Below are 10,996 nucleotides of genomic sequence, written 5' to 3' on the forward strand. Positions count from 1 at the left end.
CGTGGTGCAGGGCGTGTCCGAAATTAGGTCTGAGCTCATTGAGTGTTTCAATGGCATTCAGAGCTCTCCGGTTTGGGACGAACGCTCTGTGAGGGAGGCGGCAGGTCAATCAATCAATCATCATTTATTCGTCAACACAATTTAAACATGGTAAGATATATGAAAAAATATTACAAATACAAGTGGAAACTAACTTAAATTGTGTGACAGGAGTCGCGAGGGACCTCAAGAGGTCTTCAGGCAGCGACACCTAAAGCGTCTGCTAGAAGATGGTGAGTTTTCATTTTTTCTCGCTTTTTTCTCCACAATATTCTATCACGTGGATGTATTATACGGCGCATTGCAGTCAAGGCTAATGGATGGAGCGTCTGTGCAGTCGTGTATTTCAGACTTCTGCGATGCTGTATATCGTATCCGGGAAACAATCAAATACGACGACACATGGAGTGCTTCTTTACGCCGCGGGCAAACAACGCAGCGTTTGATTTTGTCTGCAAAGGAATGCTGTGACATTCTGGTGAATCAAATAGGCGATCGTCTGCGCACTGAACACCTTGCCGCGTTCTCTTTGATGAACCCCAAAAATTTTTCAAAATTTGCACGTCAGTTTCCCATCCATTTGTTGGCTACTGTCTCCAAATTTTACCCCATGATAAACGTGGGTAAATTGGAAAATGGATTGCGATGTATATACACCAATCAAACTTTTTTGAACATCACATCAACTTGCGCGCTCTATGGGTTCCTCATAGATAACACTCTAGTAACTACCCTTGCGCGTCTGCAAAATTTCTGGACATCATTTTGACGACGCCTATTTCTTCCGCCGACGCAGAGCGAACATTCAGCACGCTGAAGCGTATTAAAACGTATCTCAGAAACACAATGAAGCAAGATAGATTAAATTCCTTGGCTGTTTTATCCATTCACAGAGACGTTATTTCTGGGATGCATGACTTTAATCAGCGCGTTATTGAGCATTTTGCTTCCAAGAAATCGCAGCGTGTTGCATATATGTTCAAGCAGTAGAAGTCTAGCAGCATATATATCTATGAGTGAGCGACGCATGTCCTTAACTTTGCATTAACTTTCCTTTCTTCATAGTAACGTTTTAAACCTTATTTTAGGTTTTGTCTGCTTTCCCGAAGTTTCTGTTAATATGTCATTGTATTTATCTGGGTAAATATTGCCTTTCCTTTTGAAAGAGGTTTCAAAATAAACTATGTCTATATTTATTAATCCCTTGACTTGGACCGGTTTTAAAGACAATTTCTTATCGTTAAAAATTGTCGCTTTTGCCGATTCGTTGTTACCGATGGAATGGTTTTTATACTCATAAAATGATGGGAGAACAGCGCTCATCCTGTCCCCGTAGATGGGGGTGACTTGGTCCCGCAGTAGCTTGCCCCGGTTGTCAAAATGACCACGCGCCGCCACTGCATGTAACATTTATGGTTTGAGAATATTCAATATTCGCTGTTAGGATAATGCATGGATACTTTACAATTAAGGTTTTTTGAGGAATTGGAAACACTTCCGACTAAAAATTGCACAGGCCCTAGATCTGAATTGTATGTTTTGACTAAATCTGAAATAAATGATAAAACATTTACTTCGGGTACAATTACATTATCAAAATAACAAATTGAACGAATAAATAAATATAAAAAATGCCAATTTTTGTGGCAATTTCATTGAAAATGCGCCCGCAGAGACGAGCTTATTGGCAGCGGTGGGATTTTTTGTATGCGTGTGTGCAGTTATCTGCGTATTCAGTATTTATTCATTTTTGTTTATGACCTTATTACTGAACAGTCGATCGCGAGCTATTTTAAAGATATAGTCGATCGCGTTAGAAAGCAGGTTGGCCACCCCTGCTTTATAGCTTCAGAAACGGCTTATATACACTATAAATAATTGTCTTACCTTAATAATAGTATAACGAGAATATCGGTCAGAGACCGAAGACTTATCGATCGAATGTTAGGGGATCCCCCAAAACAGCGCTCTTACTCTATAAGGACACCTTGTGTCCCATCACTAATTAATTAATAACTCGCTAATTTTACGACATAATTCATCCAAAATCAATAGGCTTCTGGTACGACATATGATGAATGCACATGCAAAATCTGGTGCAGATTCAATCTCGCTTTCGTGAGATATCGCGTGCATCAAACAGACAAATACTTATCAACATACTAATTTGTTTTCATAATTGAATCTGTTCTATTTTTATTGCCGTATCGTATGTTTATATTTTATACTGAGCCCGGCTCTGCTACGATGATTAGTAATGTACTGGATCACAGTGTAGCACCGGTATATTATATAATTTTACACATGTCCCTAAACCAGGGGTTTCCAACCTTTTTATCTTAATTTCCCACTTCCGACTTAGGCTGAGTTATTATTTCCACTAAATATTGACTCCCTTAAAAAGAATAAGTTTTCCGTCAATAATAATTGGTAAGACTTTCTGTAATAAAGGCTTGCAATTGGTGTAAAAGTTGAAACCCCGTGAGAACATTCATTACGCCTACTAGCATCCCAAGATAGTGACGAACCGTGTAAAAAAGTGTTATGCACCGAATAGAACAATTCAACACACAAGATTACAAAGGACGCATCAAAGTTTGCATTGTACCGTCAACATCGTTTTTTTTTTGATATGATAGACTGGATGTCTGAAACTATTTTGAAAATGCGCATAACTATTGGACAAGGACACCCGTTCACCTTTGAGCACACACAAAATATCAGCACACTCCACCAGACAAAGTTTCATCAATGTCTCACCGATGTTATGGGACTTTCTGGTCCTTGCTATTCCCAGGACAACTGCATAAGACGCAGTCGCACTTTAAACTTGTCTGAAATTGCCCCATGCTGCCGAATACCATTCTGCTTTTATTTTTCGTTTTTTAGCAAACTGATAAGGAAATGGATATTGGAAATATGTTGCTTCATTTGATGGGGCTTCATAGAACCATTGGAAATGGTCTTAGTGCAAACAACGTATTGCGTCAGTTGCTCGAAATTTTTCTTTAAATACGTGAAACGTGACCAAGATAAATATGATCGTACTTTATTTATAAATCAGCCATTATCTTTATTTTAAGTTGACCACAATGACGGGACGGACCAGGCATTTGTTCATCAGAGCGTATACCTACCTAAAATCCCCAAGACATTTGAAAATAAACTGTGCCCCTTAGCGACTCTTCAACGAAAATCTTCTTGCGTAACAATCGGAGCCTTGGTACTCGTTCGAGACATGTCTGTGAGGTCGACCAAAGATCAGAATTAGTTACATGAGCACGATCAGAATAACATGGCCAACACCGTGATAGTTTACCAAAGTTTCAATTACTTGAATGGGAATCTTTTTCCGCTTCATGGCTTATATTGTGAGTTTCATTGTATAATATATAATAATTGTGTTATTGTGCGTATATTTTTAGAGGAGCATTCTATTTCCCACCAGGAACCCCCAAATTTCCACCGGTTGGGAACCACTGCCCTAAACCCTATCTTAATCGTGTTAGGTGAAGTTCAGTCATTTTTTATATATATTCATATTGCAACCAATTCTGACTCGATAACAGTGTAAAAATGGTGAGAAGCCTTGATAATTCTCTACGGTGTTGCATACTGGACCTACTCAGAACAATGTGTAAGTTGGATACGCTATTTCTATAGAAGTGTTCGATAGATATTGCTTTATACTATTCTTTCGATGTATGTGGAAATAAAACATCTCTCTGTTGCTCGACACGATGCGCCACACCGCCAAGCCAAATATCAGGAACACGCGCAACATCGTGCCTCGGACAACCTTTGCATGTTTGAATCCGAGGGGAGAGTGTTTTCTTCACCCTTTCCTTGCCTATTTTCAACTTTTTAATCCTGAATTTACTTTATATATTTAAAAATAACGAAATCAGCTTATCGTAGCATGGGCTCATACGTCAGAAGGTGGCGAATTTTGAACTTGATGGCACACCTGGAAAAGATCTCATAAACTTATCGGTTGGAATTTGTTGTCTTACTACTTTGAGTTCGCTCGTTTTTCTCCACTTTTAATTCCTTAGTTGATTTGAATCACAGGCTGGCTGAGTACATTTGATTCCAGGCCCTCGGCTCAAAGATACATGTTTGGCAAAATTTGTTGAAAAATAGAATGCTCTTGTGGCCTGGCCAGTTTTTGATACCAGTTCGACTATGCACGCCACTGTTGGCATAGTAACCATAGTTGGTATCGTAGAAGTGTCATTATATCATTGCTAAAATCATGAATACCTGAATTGTATTTTGCAAATATCGGTTGTTTTACAGACCTCTAAATGATCCACGCGTCACTAAACTTTGACTGATTTTAACTATACTGTCGGGTACTGTACTATACTACTGTACTGTACTACTGTACTATACCAGGGTTTGGCGAAATTACGTTTTTTTCTGTCTTCAGCTCATGACCATAGAAATAATTTAAGTTTTTGGTATTTTGTTAGTTTAGTCACTTTTTTAAAAATGAATCAACATTTGCAACCTATTTGAAAAAATTGGATACCACATTATCTGTACGAATTAACAACAATTTTCATCATTAGTTACAAAAGAGGTCAGAGCGCTCAAACCCTAGTCGGTCCGCTTTAGGCTGACGGTGACGCGATATCGAACTGTCAGTTGGGCGACAACTTCACTTTCCATAAATCGCCATGGCGATCATTGTAGACGTTTATTCCTTTTTCACGGAACACTTTGAAGGCGCTCGAGGAACACAGTTTGGGAAACGCTGTACTGGTGTTCTGCTGAGGGATTTTTGCGTCGAACTAGGATAAACACCACATTCAGTACATAGCAGTAGTTTGTGTCAAAAAAAACCCATTTATTTATACTCATGCAAAAATTGGAAGAGGCCCTTGACCTTCAATTTAGTATTCTCATGAATCAGATAAATTTATAGTATTCTGTTACAGTATTTGGCACATTCACTTTGAAGGCATATTAAACTTAAGATATTAATCAAAATAATTATTAATCAAGATTTGAACCACACATTTGAATATGTAAAATGATCTAATGATAAAAGTATGAAAATAAAATGTTACGATGTTTTATGTAGTACATTAGTACGGCGCCATACTAATGTTTCCATGCAAGATACTGCGGATATTTTATTGAGTACGAGAAAAAGCACTATCACTAGGGTCACGATTCGACACATATCCATTTGTGAACGTTCCTTCTTTGTTTTGTATGATGACCTTGGCTTTTTTTTCTTGAATCGCCTTTACAGTTTGGCCCGAGTTGAGTAACGTTTTGGCTGCCGCGTTCAATTCTATGATGCATGTATTTGGTCCGATCAAGGACGATATGTGTTGTCGCTCTTCGTCGGTTCCCCAGTGATCTTTAGTAACTAGTAGACATATAGTCAACTGATCGTCTTTTCCCATTTTCAAGAATATAAATATTTCCGTTTTTACACAATATGATTATAGTCTATTTAAACATAAAATATCATGACGTCATGTTATAGTGTTTTCATTAAGTCATGAGGACGTACTTACGTCATATTTACAATAGCCTCCAATATTTTCATAAAGTGCATGTGGGGGAGGATACTTGCTGCGCCCTTGTTACTCATCTAAATAGGAATCAATAATGACGCGTCTGGCTCCGTGCATACGCTTAAATTTCTCCTTTAAAGTAGATCACAAGTTTATTATTTATCACGTATTTATTCCCTTCCCAGTAACGTACATTAGAGTATTGGACTATACTTCACCGTGCGGTGGATATAACCTAGTTCCATTCTTTCTATACCTTTTAGTAGGATGCAAAACAATCCAAATTTCCGAATCAGGTGCAATATTCGATTTTATCAATTCCCCCATTGTGGTTTTAGTACGACCGGATTTTGGTACCAATTGTATAAATATTTTTCGTGTTTGTAAACTTATACTTCCGAACACCCATACGGGTTTAATCTCTCTTACAGTTCTGTTAGCCCAGGATTTTCGCTTGGCTTTCAGGATTTCATTCACGCAAATTACCCTGCCTTGACCCCCTATATTTTTTTAAAATCTCGGATCAATTTTATCGAGCATATCTCTCGTACGAAATGTAGCCAATCGACGACTATGCGCGGGCTTACGTCTACCCCATATGCTATTTGTCTTTGTGGTATATCAAGGGCCCAGTAATATATATAAACAGGTTTATTGGGCCGATTTTGCTTCTTTTGAAAAACGAATTTATTCTGATAGTTGCAGAGTTTCTAGAAATACTTTTTCTGCACCGAAACCTCTCTCTATCTAGCCTGTTCGCTTTATGTTTTTTTTCAATCATGGCGGCCCCGCACATCGGGCAATTCATTCGCTGAGCGAGCAATCGGGGCACCTGTAAAAAGTTTATACAGTCTCGCATACTCGATAGGACGCAAGCCTTCAGACACTCATCTCTTCGTATGATTTGGCACCTATTACGAAAATCTCGCTTGAATCCCGTTTTAAGATGCGGTCTAGTCTTAATTTGTATTTATATCCGTCATCATATGGTTTAATAACTTAGGAAATCATGATATATATATCGTCAGTCGTTCTGGGCGACGTCCCGAGGGAAGGTATTATATTTGTTATCTTAGTCTTTCTGGGCTACGTTCCAAGGGAAACTATTATATTTGGTATCGCAGTCTTTCTGGCCGACGTTCCATGGGAAAATATTATATTTTATTTATTATTTTGGTCTTTCTGGGCTACGTTCCAAGGGAAACTATTATATTTGGTATCGCAGTCTTTCTGGCCGACGTTCCATGGGAAAATATTATATTTTATTTATTATTTTAGTCTTTCTGGGCGACGTCCCAAGGGAAAGCATCATATAGGTCATCTTTAGTCTTTCTGGGCGACGTCTTGAGGAAAAGTATTATATTTGTTGTTGATGATTGATTCATAATGACGTGTTATCATGTACATACGTTGTTTAGTGCAGTGGTTCCCAAACTTTTTTTTTCGCGACCCCAATTTTCGTAAAATCAAAGCCCACAGATACTCGCGACCCCACAACTAGAAACGTTCATCAACTTCAAAATCAGTATATATATATATCAGTTGCAATATCCTCATTGGGAACAATTCTACCTGTATATCAGGGTCCGGCAAGCGGCGGGCCAAATGCGGCCCTCGAACAATTTTTTTGCGCCCGCCGAACGACCCAACTCAAAACCAAAAATAGATCCCAAAGTCATTGTATTTTTCACGCGGATTTATGCGGTAACAAGTGCTGCTGTACGGCGCTTGTTTTGGAATAAGTAGCGTCAATTCTATGTCCTCACTAGATGAACGTTGGTTGCAATTATAATTTAGTTTATGTTGATATTTAAAATTGGGAGTTCGCGGCGAGGATCGAACATGCCGAAGCGCTTGGACAGAATAACATTTTTCATTCTTACGCATTTCCAAACCAGTTTGCGTGATATGCTAAGTCAGCATCGCAGTTATTAGACGACAATACGAAACGTGCCAATGGAATTTTGAAATTCGACCCCGAGACCCGGTTCTGTGCCACTGCTCAACTGTGTGTCAGTGCAAAACGTGTAATGTGCACGTTCGGAAGCACACATTGCTGTGAGCGGATTTATCTAAAATGCATTACACAAGGAATAAACTTCGTACTCTCCAACAGGAACAGCTTCGTCATTTGTACGACGTAAAGCGGTACAACGAAGTTGGCATTTGAATTCAACGCTTTGGCCTTGACACAGCAACAACATTATCCTTCACATTGATAAGAAGTAAATGAAAACAATGTATTGTTTGATAATATATTAGAAAATGAACACGTTTCATTGTTTCGGGTTTTTAACACAGTAATAGAAGATGCAATTGCGCCATATTATGAAGTTTAATGTGGCATGTCGCAGGCGGGGATCAATGCGGCCTGCACGCTACCGGAAATGTGTATATTTGGCCCGCAATTAGATAAAGTTTGCCGGCGACTGCTGTATATACTGCAAGTGGACGTTGATGGTGAACATTGTCCCAAAAAATATACGAACAAAGCCGGCAATGCGCCAAAAAAACCTCGGAAGATTTGAAGACACGTGGCATCGTATGTAAACCAGGGTGTAAAAATCTATTAGATCAGAATTATACCGGTTCTTTGGCAAAGCATAGACGGACTTGATGTGGTAGATTGTAAGGAAGCGTACGATTGGTTTTAAATATACATAAATTGAAAATCTTATTCAGCGAAATCCAACAGCGTCGTTATTATTTTTAGTTCAATACTAACATATTACAGATTGCTCCATTATTGATTCGAAAGTAAAATAGAAAAAAACGTGTACGGAATCACATTTTTTAAGTGCCTCTTATTATGCTAGAACTTGTTGTGGTTTTGTGTTTGACTGCTCCGAAACACTTCGAAATTATGTATGAAACGTCTAACTACGTACTCTTGCAATACGAAAATATTCACTTTTATTTGGAGGCGATGTGAACAAAACAGGTAGCCTACTCTTAGAATTTAGACGCGTGCGCGAATTACCAAAGCGCTGAAACAAACTGATCGAAACCTAAAGTGTAAATACTCGGGCAAGACATCGCTTGGCAATCAAAACTTGTCAAACACCTAATTGAGGGCCAATAGTCAAATAAAGCAACTTTGTTTTGTATATTTGATAACCAAGCGGCTACACTAGTACAAAAAAATAACAAACCAACATAATTTCTCGCAGCTTGTTAAAAAATCCGATTTGCGTACCAGCGGGTCAACTACTCATTTGGATGTAACATGATTAACAAACTATAAAAAGGAAAATATTATTGGCGCACGTAACACTGTCACTCAATTACATTTACTCATATCGGTACTTGCCGACCAGCTGGAAAGGTTAGGTACCACATGAAAATTTTACCGTGCAATTTTGGCGTCGTTAGCACAATAAATGGTCGAGTTATTGCTGAAAAATTAGAAGCTAGGCACATTTACGAAACTTGTCGATCAAAGCAAATTTCACTTTTCAACTTTCAAATCCTAGTCACTTGTGTGCGCATGTTTGAATGAAATTAGGCGACCGCGGAAAATCTTCACGCGACCCACAGTTTGGGAACCTCTGGTTTAGTAAACATGCACCTAAATTTTTGTTAGTGTGCAGCAAGGCCCCACTAAAAAGGTAGGTATCGCATACCTTTGATACCCACATTTTTAGTAGGGTCCTTCAGCAGAGCTCTTAAATTGCATAGTATAGAATATATTATAGATCAATCATAATGTGACATTTTCTATGCACCACTAGCTTTGATGAATATTATATGGGAGAATTCAAATGTCCAAATTTATGCATCATTTTGATTTAATTCATACATAGATAGTGAATAGAAAAATGCCAAAACACCCACTTTGGCTGTTTTCAAAAATTAAAAAAAAATACAGTAGTCATTTCCACGTGGTGTATATTTTTGTGCGTACTGTCTATACCTGTGCGTTGTTACTCAGCATGCTGCTAGGATTCATGGGTGGGCAATTCTTAATCGGCTGCGTGCCAAAATCGACCAAATTCTCCCGCGTGCCGACCAAAATCAAAAACCACGCTTTTCTACGTTTAGAGCAAAAATAACGACCAAGTTCTCCCGCGTGCCAACCAAAATCAAAAACCACGCTTTTCTACTTTCAAAGCAAAAATAACGACCAAGTTCTCCCGCGTGCCGACCAAAATTAAAAACCACGCTTTCCTACTTTCAAAGCAAAAATATACAATAATAAACCTTTTAAACATGTACAAACAGATTCACTATTCGGGAAAATATCAGCCAGCAAATAGATTTGAATACTTTTCCAAGTCTGTATCAGTGATACTGATGCTGCTGCATTACCGCTGATAGAGATTTTACATCGGGTTTATATTTTGTAACTTTCAAAGAAATACATGAACTACTGGTTTCATCTTTCAGGCTACTCCTGATAGAAGACCTAATAAAGTTCATAACTACACAGATAACTACACAGAACACAGATTCACAAGCATATGTAGATGAAAACATGGAGAGTTATGCAGTTGCAAAGTTTTTAAGACACAAAAAGAACGAGAACAGGAGAATGACAACTCAATCACGCAATAGGTCGTTTTTTTGCACTTCACTTTTGTATTCCCTTTCCTAATCGCTTATATTTATTTCAAAATCAATTTATAACAATAAGTTAGCAAGTACCTGTAACCAACATGAGCTGTAAAACTTCATAAACCAAGCAGAAATGAAGAAAAAGGGTGGCACAGACGAAAAATATTACGCAAGAATGTAGCCAAATGAATGCTGTGCTCTTTTCGACAAAATTTCTTGGGAGCTCATTCATTGGTTACGTCATAATTTATTTATTTGTAGCCATATGAAATGAAACGACTTAAAGAGATTAAATTGATAACGGATTGTTAAACGATAATGAATGAACCGAACGCCGAGTTTCATCAGATAGGGCCTAATTCAGAGTCTTGAAAGTCTTTATCTGAAGGAGAATGATCTTGTTTCCGAGGCCTCGCTCGCGTGCCAAATAAATGGGCTCGCGTGCCAAGTTCGGCACCCCCTGTGCTAGATACTAAGATACTGCTTGATTTTGCTCTCTCATCGGCAGAGTAACCGTGAGGCGCAGTTCTTACCACTTCATGGCAGCTCCTGCCACGAAAGAACCGCGGCAGCTCTTGCCACGGTTTTATAGCGCTATTTAGTATTCAGTAATCCATATTAAAAGTATATTCACAAATTAATGTAGGCCTACCAAATTTTAATTGATCATTTGGAATTATATCTAGGCAACCGTGGTAGTTGATCGCCAATTATTTTCCAGTAGGCCTCCTACGTACCGGTATCTAATTACTTATCGATATTTAGATCGGTAAGTATGTTGATAGGTATTTGTTTGTTTGTCTGTCTGTTAGATAAACGCAATATCTCACGAAGGCGAGGTTGAATCTGCTCCAAATTTTGCATATGTA

Source organism: Styela clava, chromosome 6 (assembly GCF_964204865.1).
Source record: "Styela clava chromosome 6, kaStyClav1.hap1.2, whole genome shotgun sequence".
Lineage (NCBI taxonomy): Eukaryota > Metazoa > Chordata > Ascidiacea > Stolidobranchia > Styelidae > Styela > Styela clava.